The 14,999-nt window shown below is 38.1% G+C and overlaps 1 long non-coding RNA gene across 3 annotated transcripts in view; it reads right to left on the reverse strand.

Moving 5' to 3' along the window:
- Window positions 1-14,999, reverse strand: part of LOC141580804 (uncharacterized) — a 262,687-nt gene that overhangs the window by 135,432 nt on the left and 112,256 nt on the right. For all 3 annotated transcript variants that reach the window (XR_012513136.1, XR_012513134.1, XR_012513135.1), the window contains exon 3: window positions 6,271-6,422. This is a non-coding gene — a long non-coding RNA (uncharacterized LOC141580804). The remainder of the gene's footprint in view (window positions 1-6,270; window positions 6,423-14,999) is intronic.

A 14,999-nucleotide genomic window follows, 5' to 3' on the forward strand; every position in this document is an offset into this window, starting at 1 on the left:
CTCGGCCTCCCAAAGTGCTGGGATTACAGGCTTGAGCCACCACGCCCGGCCAACGTTGTTTTTAAAAAGAAAATAACCCTCTGCAGACAAGAACCCACTCTCATTTGTTGGTGCCCCAAGGCATCTGACAACAATAACAACAACAAAAATAGCCAGTCATCCCAGTTTAGAAACATTCTTAAACGAAAGACCTGGCTCCAGGTTGCTTCTGAGGTCTCACAGAGTGTCGGCTTCCTCCGAGCCCTTTCCTGGTGCTGATTTAGAATTCCGCAAACAATCTAGAACACAGGCCTCAGCCCTCTTCATCACTAACAGTTCCGTTTTCACACCCAGCCAAGTTGCAAGAAGAACCCTGAAGTAATCTAAAACACTTATCCAGTTATCAAAGTTTTTGGTCCTCAAGTCACTTTGATTTTACTAAAAGCAATCATTTGAAGGACATCTTGTCAGCTAGAATCCCAAACAAACAGAAGAGCGTGAAACAGGAGTGATTTGAATTCTAACAGTTTCCCCTTGAAATAAGCTTTGTAGGAAAGGTTGTGATGCTGAGAAAAGATAAAAGGGAGCAGAGATGCAGATACAGCTCAGGATGACTTAAAAATCAAATTAATCATAAAATGCTAGGAGTTTAGCCAGACGGGCGCACAGGAAAATCGCAGTCCGCCCTTCTTTCATTAAGATTTCTATTTCATATACTCTGCAGGTTGATGTCAGAGGGTGAACAAGCACCAAGGAGCCCCTTGGGGAAGGTTCAGAGGGCTCCTGGTCAAGGTTGGCCCTATCATTAGGCAGAGCAGGCGGTAGCCTAAAGCCAAAGACTATTAGGAGCAATGAAAACATGTAGTGACTAGATACCCTTTGGCTGACTTCAGGCTTGCAGGCGTCACAACATTTTCCAGTGTACCTGGGGCAATAAAAGTCTTCATCTCCACCTCTCAATTCAATCGGGGACATACAGTATTGATTTCCAACATTAAATTACACCAAGAGTTTTTTTTTTTTGTTTTTTGTTTTTTGTTTTTTTTTTTTACTATTGTTGAATACAGCTATTTCCCTTTGTTTATAATGCATATCTCTTTTAGGAAAAAAGAAGAGAAAAATAAATGTGAAAGAGCTACATAATTTGAGATACCATCTACTCAAAAGTCTTATAATAAGCAGATTTTGTTGATTTATACATTTCTATTGCCTGAATAGATTCATTGAATCTGCAAAACAACACTGGATTTTAAACTGCATTTACTTAAAGACAAGGGGCATTATCAAAGGGCTGCCATTCTGTATGTTGATACAGCTGTTGACCTACAAGAACCTTCATACTTGATATTAATAAATCAGAAACTATCTCTTCACCAGCCTCTATTCAAGTAGGAAAGATTGATTGGAGCTCTCGCTGCCACTGGTCGGTATCATGGAATACCAAATTCTCACAACTGTAGGCCACTCACTAGTACTGTATATCCATACAGTTCTGTCCCAGACCCTGTCTTCTATGCCTAGCAACATGTGAGGATTTCTACTTTTTTTTTTTCTTTGTTTGAGACAGAGTCTCGCTCTATCGCGAGGCTGGGGCTCAGTGGCGTGATCCCGGCTCACAGCAACTTCCATTTTCCGGTTTCCAGCGAGTCTCCTGCCTCAGCCTCCAGAGTAGCTGGGACCGCAGGCACGCGCCACCACACCCGGCTAATTTTTTGTATTTTTAGTAGAGACAGGGTTTCACCATGTTGGCCAGGATGGTTTCCATTTCTTAATCTGGTGATCCACCCGCCTTGGCCTCCCCAAGTGCTGGGATTGCAGGCGTGAGCCACTGCGCCTGGCCGAGGATTTCTATTTCTAAATCCAGTAATGCCAGTGGTACTTATTACTGTCATTGTGCAGTTTCATTAAATATTATTAAAAGCAATTATGAATATGAAGAACAAAAGATCTACTACCTCTGAAAAGAAACAAATCAAAAAAGAGACTCTTTAAAAAGAGACTATAAAGTCAGCTCACCTTAAAAAAAAATAATGTTGTCTTAAGTTTGAGCAAGACAACCGTAAAAGATCGAGAGAGGAAATCAAAGCATTTCAAAATGGGAAGAGTAGTAGTTTTAGATTGCTTTGTAAGTTTCTGTAAATTCTTCCTTAGCCTAAGAAACTGAAGTTTCACATGGTCAGTGATGCTGTGTGGGTGTCACTTGTCTGTGAGAGCCAATGAAGAACATGAATTAGAAGATCCAAACTCAAGGACAAGGCCTTTTCTTGCTTCACAAAGCTGGTGAATTGGCATATAATTATGGGTTTCTTTTTTTTTTTTAAGATGGAGTCTTGCTCTGTTGCCCAGGCTGGAGTGCAGTGGCACAATCTTGGCTCACTGCAACCTCTGCCTCCTGGGTTCAAGGGATTCTCCTGTCTCAGCCTCCCAAGTAGCTGGGATTACAGGAGGCCACCACTATGCCCAGCTAATTTTTTGTATTTTTAGTAGAGACGGGTCTTCGCCACGTTGGCCAGGCTGGGGGTCTTCACCACGTTGGCCAGGCTGATCTCCAACTCCTGACCTCAAGTGATCTACCAGCCTCGGCCTCCCAAAGTGCTGGGATTACAGGCATGAGCCACAGCACATAAGATTCGTGTAAGCTATTTTTACATTTCTCTGTGTTAACTGACTTTTTTGATTGGGTGATCCACTAAGGGTTTTATTTTAGTCAAAGGAGTAATTTCATTTTATTAAACATAAAATGATATTTTGGGATGATATAGAGGTAGTTTCTCCTTTTTTATTGTCAGGGCCATCTTTACTTTGAAAGATACAGGACTATGTATATTCTTGCTTGTGATCTTCGCAATCAGTAGCATCTGTTTCTAGATCAGATAGCATACAATTCCTTCCCCTGCTAAGAGTTGTTGTTTTTGTGCCTCCTCCAAAAGATGCAATAAAAATAAGACTGAATATGGTCTTTTAATCTTGGAGGCATAAAAGAAATGTAGAGGGGCAGGGGCTCAAATCACTCCCAGATGAAACATCACAACTTGAAAAGTGATCGAGCATATGGTTTTACATGTGCGAGGCTTCCTCTTGGAAAACAATAAAGGCAAATCACAGACAGGATCGGGAACACTGATTATTGCTTTGGTGTAATTTATTATACCTTAGATTCTGGAAAACAAAACATGGCAACATGCTTCACTCTTTTCATGCAGGGAAGCTGTGACTATTTCTCTATAGATGATCATAGCCTGGACAATGGTCCTGAAATTTCATGCTACCACTGTGAAAAATGCCTCAACCACAAATAGATTTCTAAGCAGCCAGACCTAATGGGCCACCTTTAATGATTAACAGAGCCAAATCTTGTTATTTTAAACTTAAGGTAACTGGAGCAGGTCAGCCATATATGATCTAATCAGTGTACTCATCAGAGAAGAAGTTGACATATTTGCTCTAATATATGTCCCTGTGTCCGATATATGTGCCAGTGACACATCAGAAAATTTTTTGTTAAGTAGCTAATTGTTAATTAACCTAATTTCATAAATTAATTTTCCCCATAAATAGTATAAAATTTTTATGATGTGGTTACAAATTATATTTGATATTCAGATTAGAAAATATCCAGGTTAAACCTCTCCTATGCAAACACTTCCTAAAATGTGGATACTGTAAGACAACCTTACTTTTTCTTGCCTTCATCTCAGGATGCTTTCTTCTTTTATATATCTATCATCCCTCTGGTGATATTTAATTGCAAGAATTACTGCAATCATTTATCTTAACTTTACCATCTTTGTCAAACTATTTTCTCTCTAAATTCTAAAAAAGATCACCGTGAAAGGTGAGCCACCTTGAAATTACACCATTATGATAAAAATTTCCAGGATCACCATAGCTTACGGCCGTAAGACACAGTCATCTTTGTCTTAGCAGAGTTCTAACAGGAAATCTTAGAATGCACTTGTATTATAGCTCACTTTTGAGAGCTGGTAACCACCTGGGACTCCATCAATCCTGACTTGCCAAAAAAGAGCTATCAGAGAAAAAAGCATATTGTCCACTTCCTTACTTTAATTTTAAACTAGAATTTCCTTGACAAAATGTAATTCTAATGCATTCTAAATGGGAAGTTTAACTGATAAATATAGTTGTGTTCTAAGCCGGGCACGGTGGCTCAAGCCTGTAATCCCAGCACTTTGGGAGGCTGAGGCGGGCGGATCACGAGGTCGAGAGATCGAGACCATCCTGGTCAACATGGTGAAACCCCGTCTTTACTAAAAATACAAAACATTAGCTGGGCATGGTGGTGCGTGCCTGTAATCCCAGCTACTCAGGAGGCTGAGGCAGGAGAATTGCCTGAACCCAGGAGGCGGAGGTTGCGGTGAGCCGAGATCGTGCCATTGCACTCCAGCCTGGGTAACAAGAGCGAAACTCCGTCTCAAAAAAAAAAAAAAAAAAAAAAAAAAAAAAAAATATATATATATATATATATATATATATATATATATATATATATATATAGTTGTGTTCTCAAGGTGGTAGAAAGAAGATAGGAAGGAAGGAGGGATAAAGGAAGAGTGGAAGAGATGGGGAGAGAAGAAGAAAGGGAAGGTGTGAAAGAAAAAATGGCATGTTTTCTATAAGGAAATTAATTTTTTTAAGACATGGTCTTGTTCTGTCACCTAGGCTGGAGTGCAGTGGTATGATCATAGCCTACTGCAGCCTTGAACTTCTGGGATCAAGTAATCCCCCTGCCCCAGCCTCCTGTAGCAGTGAGATTACAGGAATGAGCCATCATGCCCAGCCATTGTTTTTTAAATATTATTTTTAATAAAACAAGGAAAAGAGACATGCAGCCGCAATTGAAAAGCTAAAGCTTTCTTGAAGTAATGACTACATAACATTCTCAGAGAAAAATTCTAAGAGGTGTGGGAGAATGTAAAATTGTAGGGAGTTATAAACTATTCCCCATCCACCATCGCTTTCTATCAACACTGGGTTTTAAAACCTGTGTTCATTTAGAGCCTAGACCAAAGGCCTCTCAAAGAGCTGGAAGCATTGGTCATCCTCTGACCATAGCACAAAATTACAAAGGGTGATCAACAATGTAACATTGATAAAGACATAAATGTTGGGTGAGTTTAAATAGTAGGTACTATGTCATTCTTTTTTCCCTCATATACAGGATCTTCAATTTTAAAAGTCCAAAGAGGACAAAGACAGGTGCATATAGATGTTAACTGCAGCATACGTAGCCAAGAAAAAGTGAATATTACAAAATGAGCATCAATAGAAAAAAGGTAAAATAAATTGTGATACATCTACACAGTGGAATACTATATAGCCATTTTTATTTTTTATAAAAGATACTAAGAAAATGGTCGTGTATGTGTGCTATGTATGCAAAGAAAAATAGACAAAAAGATGTATAGAATTATAGGAAATACAGCAACAGAGGAAAGAGTTAGAGGAGATATATACTATATTTAACAAGGACGGAGAATGTAAATATATGCCATATTTACTTCCGATGGAGAATGATACCAGAAAGAATGGATGAGGAATAATTCCTACTTCTTATTTACATAATTCAAATTGTGTAGGATAGTATACTTTCTTTTTTGTGATATCGTAGTATTTTTTCTCAAATTTCAAAGATATTTTAAGTTACTATTCCTAAGAATACTCTGGGAACCACAACTTCCACCATTCCGAGTGTTTTTAGAATGGAACTTGAAGAACCTTAGACACAATAGGGTTCCTTTTATAGAATCAGCAATCCCCAGCAAAAGACAATACAAGAATTTGTGAGTCCACCTAATCTCTCAGGGTCCCCACAAGGAGAAACTGCCTAAAACAATTCCTGGAGTTAGTAATCAATCAGGCTAAAATACCTATCAGGTGCATTTCAGAATTGAGAGCTAGAATATCAAAGTTTACATTTCCTTCCCAAGATAATATCCCATAGAGAAGTTTTTAGAAGCCAGTCACAAAATATCTTAAGAAGGTGCATTGCTTATTTAAATTAAATTTTATGAATTTCATGGGTAAATAAAAACACTCTCAGGATGGTAAAAGAAACTGTGCATACTGCATCTAGGAATTTTTTATCTTGCCAACTCCCCAAAATCATTTGAGAGCAGTATATGTAAACTGGGAAGTGAAAAGACTCAAGAAAGACTACAAAATAGTACTTTCCAGTGCTCATGCCCCTGCAAAAACATCAATTTGAACAATTATTCACACATAAAAATACCTTCACAAGAGCTAAGGAAACCAAGTGAGTGATTACAGTACCTGGGTGTAGCACAGAAAAGATGTGTTGAAGAAGGTAGGCCAGGTGTGGTGGCTCATGCATGTAATCCCAACACTTTTGGAGGCAGAGGCAGTCAGATCATTTGAGGTCAGGAGTTCGAGACCAGCTGGGCCAACATGGTGAAACCCCATCTCTGTTAAAAATATACAAAAAAAATTAGCCAGGCATGGTGGCAGTCACCTGTAAGCTCAGCTACTCGGGAAGCTAAGGCAGGAGAATCACTTGAACCTGGGAGGCAGAGGTTGCAGCGAGCCGAGATCACGCCATTACTTTCCAGCCTGGGTGATAAAAGCAAGACTCCATCTCAAAAAAATAAATAAGTAAATAAAAGAAAAAGAAGAGAGGGTAGGAAGAAAAGTTCATATTACCCACCCATGACACCCTCCACAATCCCAGGCAGCACAGAATCAAGAGAGATAGCCTTTGTTTGGGGGAAAGAGAGGAAAGTGAGCACCAGACTGCCTCAGACTCCAACCCTGAGCCAGCCCTAGTAAAATCCAGCACTGGGCAGCAATGACTTCAGACTCCAGGCCAGTCTGGCAGGCTGAGCCTCCAGACTTGCCTTGGCACCAGGGCAGATCCTATATCCCCAGATTCCAGGCCTGCCTGGGAGACTTAGTTCCCAAGTATACCCTATTTCCAGGCTGACTTCAGTGTCCCCAGGCTCTCGACAGGCCCCAGTACCAGGTCAACTCTCCCAGACAGGCTCCAGGCTAGCCTCAAGGCCAGGCCACACACACATGACTCTGGATGAGTTGACTAGTAAAGGGTTTGCCCAGAAAAAGCCAGTCTACAAAGATTGGAATAAGTCTCTACTTCTTCAAATACACAGACACCAATGCATAACCACAAAGATCAAGAACAATCAAGGTAACATGACCTCACCAAAGAAACAAATTAAAGCTTCAGTAACAGACCCTAAAGAAATGGGGACTTACAATCTGCCCAACAAAGAACTCAAAAGAATTATTTTAAGTAAGCTCAGCAAACCTCCAGAAGATACAGAGAAATAATTTCACAAAATCAGAAAAATAATGACCAAAATGAGAAAATTAATAGAGACTGAAATTATTTTTTTAAAACCAAGCAAATTCAAAGCTGAAAAATACAAGGAATGAAATGAAAAATGAAATTGAGAGCATCAACAACAGAATCAATAAAACAGAAGAAAGAATTTGAAAATTCAAAGACACATTATTTGAAAATGTATGGTCAGAGAAGAAAAAATGAAAAAACAATGAAAAGGAATAAAGAAAGCTTAAGGTATTTATGTATCAGCATCAAAAGAGCAAATATTCCAGTTATAGGAATTAAAGAAAGAGAAGAGAGTGATGAAGTAGAAAGCTGAAGAAATAATAGCATAAAACTTTTCAAATCTGGGAAAAGACATAAATAATAAGAAAAAAGAAGGTCAACATTTTTCAATCATGTTCAATCCAAACAAATCTACACCAAGACAAATTAAAATCAAATTGTCAAAACTCAAAGATACAAAGAGAATACTAAAGGCAGAAAGAAAAAAGAATGAAATAATAAATACATTCCAATAAGACTAGCAGTGAACCGCTAGTCCATATAGGCCAAAAGAGACCATATAGGCCAAGAGAAAATGGGACAGTATATTCAAAGTGCTGAAGAAAAAAAAAAAAAAAAAAAAAAAAAAAAAAAAAAAAAAACAAGAAAAACTGCCAACCAAGAATATTTACCTGGCAAACTGTCCTTCAGAAATGAAGAGATAAAGACTTTCCCAAACAAAAGCTGAGGAGGTACATCACCACCAGATCTGCCTTATAAAAAATGCTAAAGGAATTCTTCAAGCTGGAATAAAGTGATGCTAATTAAAAGCACATAAAAGTATAAAATTCACTGGTAAAAGTACATGGTTGAATTCAGAATACTCTAATACAGTAATGGTGGTATGTAGATAACACATCATGACTATAACAGTTTAAAGAAAAAACTTATTTAAAATAATAATATAACAAAAAATAAAACAAAATAGTAGCAGCTACAATTCAAGGATACACAATACAAAAACATGTAAATTATGATATCAAAAACAAAATTGTGGGTGGGGTGGGATAAAAGTAAAGAATTGTATATGCAATCAAAGTTGTTATCAGCTTAAAATAGCCTGTTATAAAGTGTTTTATGTAAGCTTCATAATTACAACAAAGTGAAAACCTACTATAGACATACAAAAGACAAACAGTAAGAAATCAAAGCATACCACTAGAGAAAACCACCTAATCACAAAGGAAGACAGCAACAGAGGAAGAAAGAAGCAAAGGATCTGTGTCTATATTTAAAACAACCAGAAAACAATTAACAAAATGGCAGTAGTATAATTATCTTCAATATAAATGGATAAATTCTCTAATCAAAAAAATATTAAAAGTAGCTGAATGGATCAAAAAAGACCCAACTATATGCTGCCCACAAGAGACTTACTTCACCATTAAGGACACATAGACTAAAAATGAGAGAATGAAAAAAGATCTTCTATGGAAATGGAGGCCAAAAGAGAGCAAAAGTAGCCATATTTATATCAGATAAAATAGATTTTAAGTCAAAACTGTAAAAACAAGGTCATTATATAATGATAAAGGAGTCAATTTACACAGGAGATATAACAATTGTAAATATATATGCACCCAATGTCAGAGCACCTAAATATATAGAACAAATACTAATAGATCTGAAGGGAGAGATAGACTGTAATACAATAACTTTTAGACTAGACTAAATAGACCTAACAAATATATACATAACTTTTCATCCAATAGCAATAGAATACACATTCTTTTCAAGAACACATGAAATATTCTCCAGAATAGATCATATTAAACCACAAAACAAGTCTTAATGAATTGAAGAGGACTGAAATTATATCTACAATGTTATGAAACAACATAGAAATCAATAACAAGAAGAGTCTTGAAAAATTCATAAAAACATGGACATTAAACAACAGTCTCTTTAACAACAAATGGGTCAAGGAAGAAATTTAATGGAAAAATTTAAAATATCTTGAGACAGATTAAAATGGACACACAACAGAGCAAAACTTAAGGGATGCAGCAAAAGCCATTGTAAGAGGGAATAGTATAGCAATAAACACGTACATCAAAAAGCAAAATGATCTCAAATAAATAGTCTCATGACTCAAGGAACTAGAAAAAGAACAATAATAAAGACCATAGCAAAAATAAATGAAAGAAAGAATAGAGGCAGGCAGGCAGATCACCTGAGATTGGGAGTTCAAGACCAGCCTGGCCAACATGATGAAACTTCATCTCTACTAAAAATATAAAAATTAGCTGGGCCTGGTGGTATGTGCCTATAATCCCAGCTGCTCAGGAGGCTGAGGCAGGAGAATTGCTTGAATCTGGGTGGCACAAGTTGCAGTGAGTCAAGATTGCACCACTGCACTGCATTTCAGCCTGGGCGACAGAGTGAGATTCCATCTCAAAAAAGAAAAAGAGAGAAAGAGAATTGAAAAAAATTAGAAAAGATCAACAACCCTGAGTTGGTTTTTGGAAAAGATAAATTCAGAAAACATTTAACTAGACTAAGGAAAAAAGACTCAAGTAAAATCAGAAATGAAAGAGAAGACATGACAACCGATACCACTGAAATACAAAGATTATTATGTACAATTTTATGTCAACAGATCAGATAGCCTACAAGAAATAAATAAATTCCTAGACACATAAAACCTATCAAGACTAAATCATGAAGAAGTAGAAAAATCTGAACAGACCAATAAAAAGCAAGAAGACTGATTCAGTAATAACATGTTTCCCAACAAAGAAAAGCCCAGCACCTGATGCTTCACTGTTGAACTCTACCAAACATTTTAAGAACTAATACCAATCCTGAAACTCTTTCAAAAGATTGCTGCGGAGGGAACATCTCCAAACTCATTTTATGTGACTACTATTACCCTGGTTTGAAAAGAAAAAAAAAAGCCAAACAAGTACACAAGAAAAGAAAATTACAGGTCAACTGCACTGATGAACATAGATGGAAATCCTCAATAAAATACTAGCAAACCAAATGCAACGGCACATTAAAAGAACTATTCACCATGATCAAGTGGGACTTATCCCTGGGATGCAAAGATGATTCAATATACACAAACCAATAAATGTGATATACCACATTAACAGAATGAAAGACCAAAAACCTATGATCATCTCAATAACTACAGAAAAAGCAGTTGACAAAGTTCAACATCCCTCCATGATAAAGGCTCTCAAAAAAATAGGTATAAAAAATATAGACATTTATCAAAAAATACATACAAATAGCCAAAAAGTATATGAAAAGGGTTTAACATTAATCATCAGGGAGATGCCACTTAAATCCACAATGAGATATCACCTCACACTTGTTAGAATGACTATCACAAAAAAGATGAAGGATAAAAAGTGTTGTAGAGGATGTGGAGAAAATAGAGTCCTTGCACATTGTTGGTAGGAATGTAAATTTGTACAGCCGTCATGGAAACAGTATGAAGGTTACTCAAAACATGTAAAAAAAAAAAAAAAAGAACCATCATATGATCCAACAATCCCACTACTGTGTATATACCTAAATGAAACGGAATCCGTATATTGAAAAGACATTGGCACCCTGATGTTTACTTCAGCATTATTCCCAAGAGTCAACATATGGAATCAACCTAAGTGTTCATCAACAGATGAATGGATAAAGAAAATGTAGTATATACATAATAGAATACTATTCAGTCTTTTTTTTTTTTTTGAGTCGAAGTTTCTCTTGTTACCCAGGCTAGAGTGCAATGGCGCGATCTCGGCTCACCGCAACCTCCGCCTCCTGGGTTCAAGCAATTCTCCTGCCTCAACCTCCCGAGTAGCTGGGACTACAGGCGTGTGCCCCCACGCCCAGCTAATTTTTGTATTTTTAATAGGAACGGGGTTTCGGCCAGGCATGGTGGCTCATGCCTGTAATCCAAGCACTTTGGAGGCCAAGGCAGGCAGATCACCTGAGGTCAGGAGTTCAAGACCAGCCTGACCAACATGGTGAAACCCCGTCTTTTAAAAAATTAAAATTAAAATTAAAAAATTAAAAAGAGATGGGGTTTCACCATGTTGACCAGGATGGTCTCCATCTCTTGACCTCGTGATCTACCCGCCTTGGCCTGCCAAAGTGCTGGGATTACAGGAGTGAGCCACCACGCCTGGCCTACTATTCAGTCTAAATAAATAAATAAATAAATAAATAAATAAATAAAATGCTGTCATTTGGTATAGCATGGATGAACCTGGGCATTATGTTAAGTGAAATAAGCAGGGACGAGAAAGACAAACACCATACGATCTCACTGATATGTGAAATCTAAAAAAGTCAAACTAACAACAGAGAGTAGAATGGTGGTTTCCAGGGGTTTGGGGTGGGGGTCAGGGCTGGGGATATGTTGGTCAAAGGATACAAAATTTCAGTCAGACAGGAGGAAATCAGCCAAGAGATCTATTGAACAACATGGTAATTATAGTTAATAACAATGTGCTATACGCTTGAAAATCACTAAGAAAGTCAATTGTAAGTGTTCTTACCACAAAAAATAACAATGTGAGGTAATGTTATGTTAATTAGCTCAATTTAGCCACTCTACAACATATACATATTTCAAAACTTAGGTTGTGCCTAATAAATATATATAATTTTTGTCAATTAAACACATTTTTGAAAATAGAAAAAGAAAAGTCATATATATAGCTATATAAGGGAGAATAAATTCTTCAATGAAGGCACCATTTGGAAATAAGGAGAACCAAGAATATGCTCTTAAAAAAACTTATTGTATTTCAATTTTCTACTTATAAGGTGACTTCCATAACAGCCCTGCAATAGAATAAGTATGAGTAGAGTCAGTGTTATTATGTGTCATATTTATCAATAGTCATGCATGTTGTCTCAGAACCACCTTTTTTCATAAACTAATTTTGATGTAATTTCTACATTATCAAAAGTCAACATAGAATTAATTTCCTATACCTACAGTACTCCATTTATTCATTCAAAAAATGTCGTGAAAATACCACCAATATTCCAGGAACTCTGACATGTGAAAATTCTCTGTAAAGTGGAAAGTGCTATTCAAATATCAATGCCTGTTTTTCAGTCTGAGCAGCCATTTCTATGTCTGCTGCCTCCTTTGAGCAGCTATTGACTACTCTCCAGAGAAAAAGAGTATCTGATAAGTTTTACAGAGGTGATAGAGAAATTTCAGCCACTTCCGCCTTTTATAAGAGAATCACTTCATATTCGCCGTTGTACCCACAATAAAGGCAACAGGACTCATGTAGGTGACCTAACAGGGAAGGGAATGCTGGTTAGGCAGCACCACCTAATGGCTGCTGGACAGAACCTGTATCCTCTACCTTGAGAACATGGGCTGCTTTATCACTAGATGGGTTTTAGATATAGGCAGACTAGGCATTACACTATTAATTTTTACCAAAGTCAGAAGAGGCACATTACCTGGACCACCTCCTTAAATGCTGGTGGAAATGTGACTGGACAATGTCAGGCTTATCAGAACCACTTAGCCTATTCAAAACTAACAGATTTAGGACATCACGACTAATAAGATGGTATCTTGTTTTCTATTAAAGGCACTTCTTTTAATTCCTGCTACAGACAAGGAAAGAAGAAATAAAAGCTACTAGAATGAACCTGCTATAACTTAGCATATGTCTGGAAAAGAGTTTCAGGGGAAATTCAGTTGAGATTCCCTTCCCAACAATTAATTTGCATGGTCACAATGATTGAGACAAGGACTGACATGATCCCGCACCCCCACTCCCCACCTCCCTCTTCTCACTGTTAAACATCAATGTAGAAAAATGCTTTCTCGGCCGGGCGTAGTGGCTCACGCCTGTAATCCAAGCACTTTGGAGGCCAAGGTGGGCGGATCACCTGAGGTTGGTAGTTCAAGACCAGCCTGACCAACGTGGTGAAACCCCTTCTTTATCAAAAAGAAAAAAAAGTGCTTTCTTCAGCTCTTTCTAGTCTAGACATAAGTTATTATCATCCAGAAACAGTAACGCATACTGTGCCAAAAAGTACAAAAGACTGCTTTTTGTTGGAGTAATCATAAATTCCAACTTCATTACTTCCACAAAAAGAATGATTCAATCAGATAAACACACCTAACTTTACACTTCTCCCATCCCTCTCACTGTTGCTGAATCTAGTCTTTGTCTTCAAGGTTTTCAATTCCTTGATCTTTACATTATCACTGAATCCTCTACTACTTCTGTCCATTTTCTCAGTCATACTTTCAATAGGATGGTGGTTTTCCAGGACCCATTTACCCACCTTCATACCCTCCCTTCTCATTTTTAATTTCACATACTTCAAGTCAGCCATTTTGCTTTTGAGTCACATTTTGAACACAGAGCATTACTGAGGGGGCGTTCACATAACTGAGTAGACTGGATCTGCACATGTCCATCCCATCTCATTCTACCTCGTCTCTGTCCGCTGAGCCATTTCATCCCTATTGAGATTTTCTGTATAGCTCTTTGAAAACTTTTCCACCCATTGCAAGTCCTCACCAAACTACAGCCACATTATCTGGTACTTACTTCACTGAGCTGCTAGATACTTCAGTTTGAAACTCCTTCAATTATTCTCTCTTAAGCTTCCAATCTCCCTACTTCTCATGGTTTTTCCCTTTTAATCACATTCAACCAGAAGTGTTCTCCAAGAGTAACCTTTTCCCTCAGGATTTTATCTCATACTCTCCTTCCTTGGGTACTTAATAAAAACTGCCTCTCCTCACATCTTCCACCTCTCCCTCTCCCTGGGCATCTTCCTTCTTTGGTTTAAAAATACAACTCTTCCCTTGAACCTTTTTTGTCATCAAGATGAAGTCCCATCCCGCTCCTCTGCTTTGTTGAGCTTCTGGAAAGGATAGCTGTAACTCACCAACACCACATCCATCTTTTTAGCCTTCTTATCACTGACTATCGGGTTTTTCTGCTATTCCCCAAAGGCTTTTGGGTTCTCTGAAGTACAAGTACCCTCCTAATTACCAAATCCAAAGACCTATCCTTGGATTTTCCCTTTTGTCGCTCCTCAGTATCCAGCCCTGTTATCATCTTCTTCATGAAACTCCTTTCTCCATTGGTTTTCAGGAACACATTGTCCTCCTACCACCCCAATCATTCCTCCCACTGCCCCCACATCCTTTGCCTTGAAGTTACCTCCAAGGTAACCATGTGCCCAGCACATGTGATACACAGGGAGCAATGCAAATAAAACTTCCTGCCCACTTTTATTTGTAGGACATTCAAGGGGGAGACAGAAAATAACACAGCAATTAGGCAAATCATTTAGCATGTTAGCAGGTGAATCAGGTATAGGCCAGGCATGGTGGCTCACACCTGTAATCCCAGCACTTTGAGAGGCCAAGACAGGTGGATCACGAAGTCAGGAGATCAAGACCATCCTGGCCAACAGAGTGAAACCCTGTCTCTGCTAAAAATACCCCCCCAAAAAAATAGCTGGGCATGGTGGTGGGTGCCTGTAATCCCAGCTACTCGGAAGGCTGAGGCATGACAGTCGCTGGAACTCAGAAGGCGGAGGTTGCAGTGAGCTGAGATCATGCCACTGCACTCTAGCCTGGTGACAGAATGAGACACTATCTCAAAAAAAAGAAAAAGAAGGTGAATCA

The sequence above is a fragment of the Saimiri boliviensis genome, chromosome 13 (assembly GCF_048565385.1).
Source record: "Saimiri boliviensis isolate mSaiBol1 chromosome 13, mSaiBol1.pri, whole genome shotgun sequence".
In the NCBI taxonomy this organism is placed as follows: Eukaryota; Metazoa; Chordata; class Mammalia; order Primates; family Cebidae; genus Saimiri; species Saimiri boliviensis.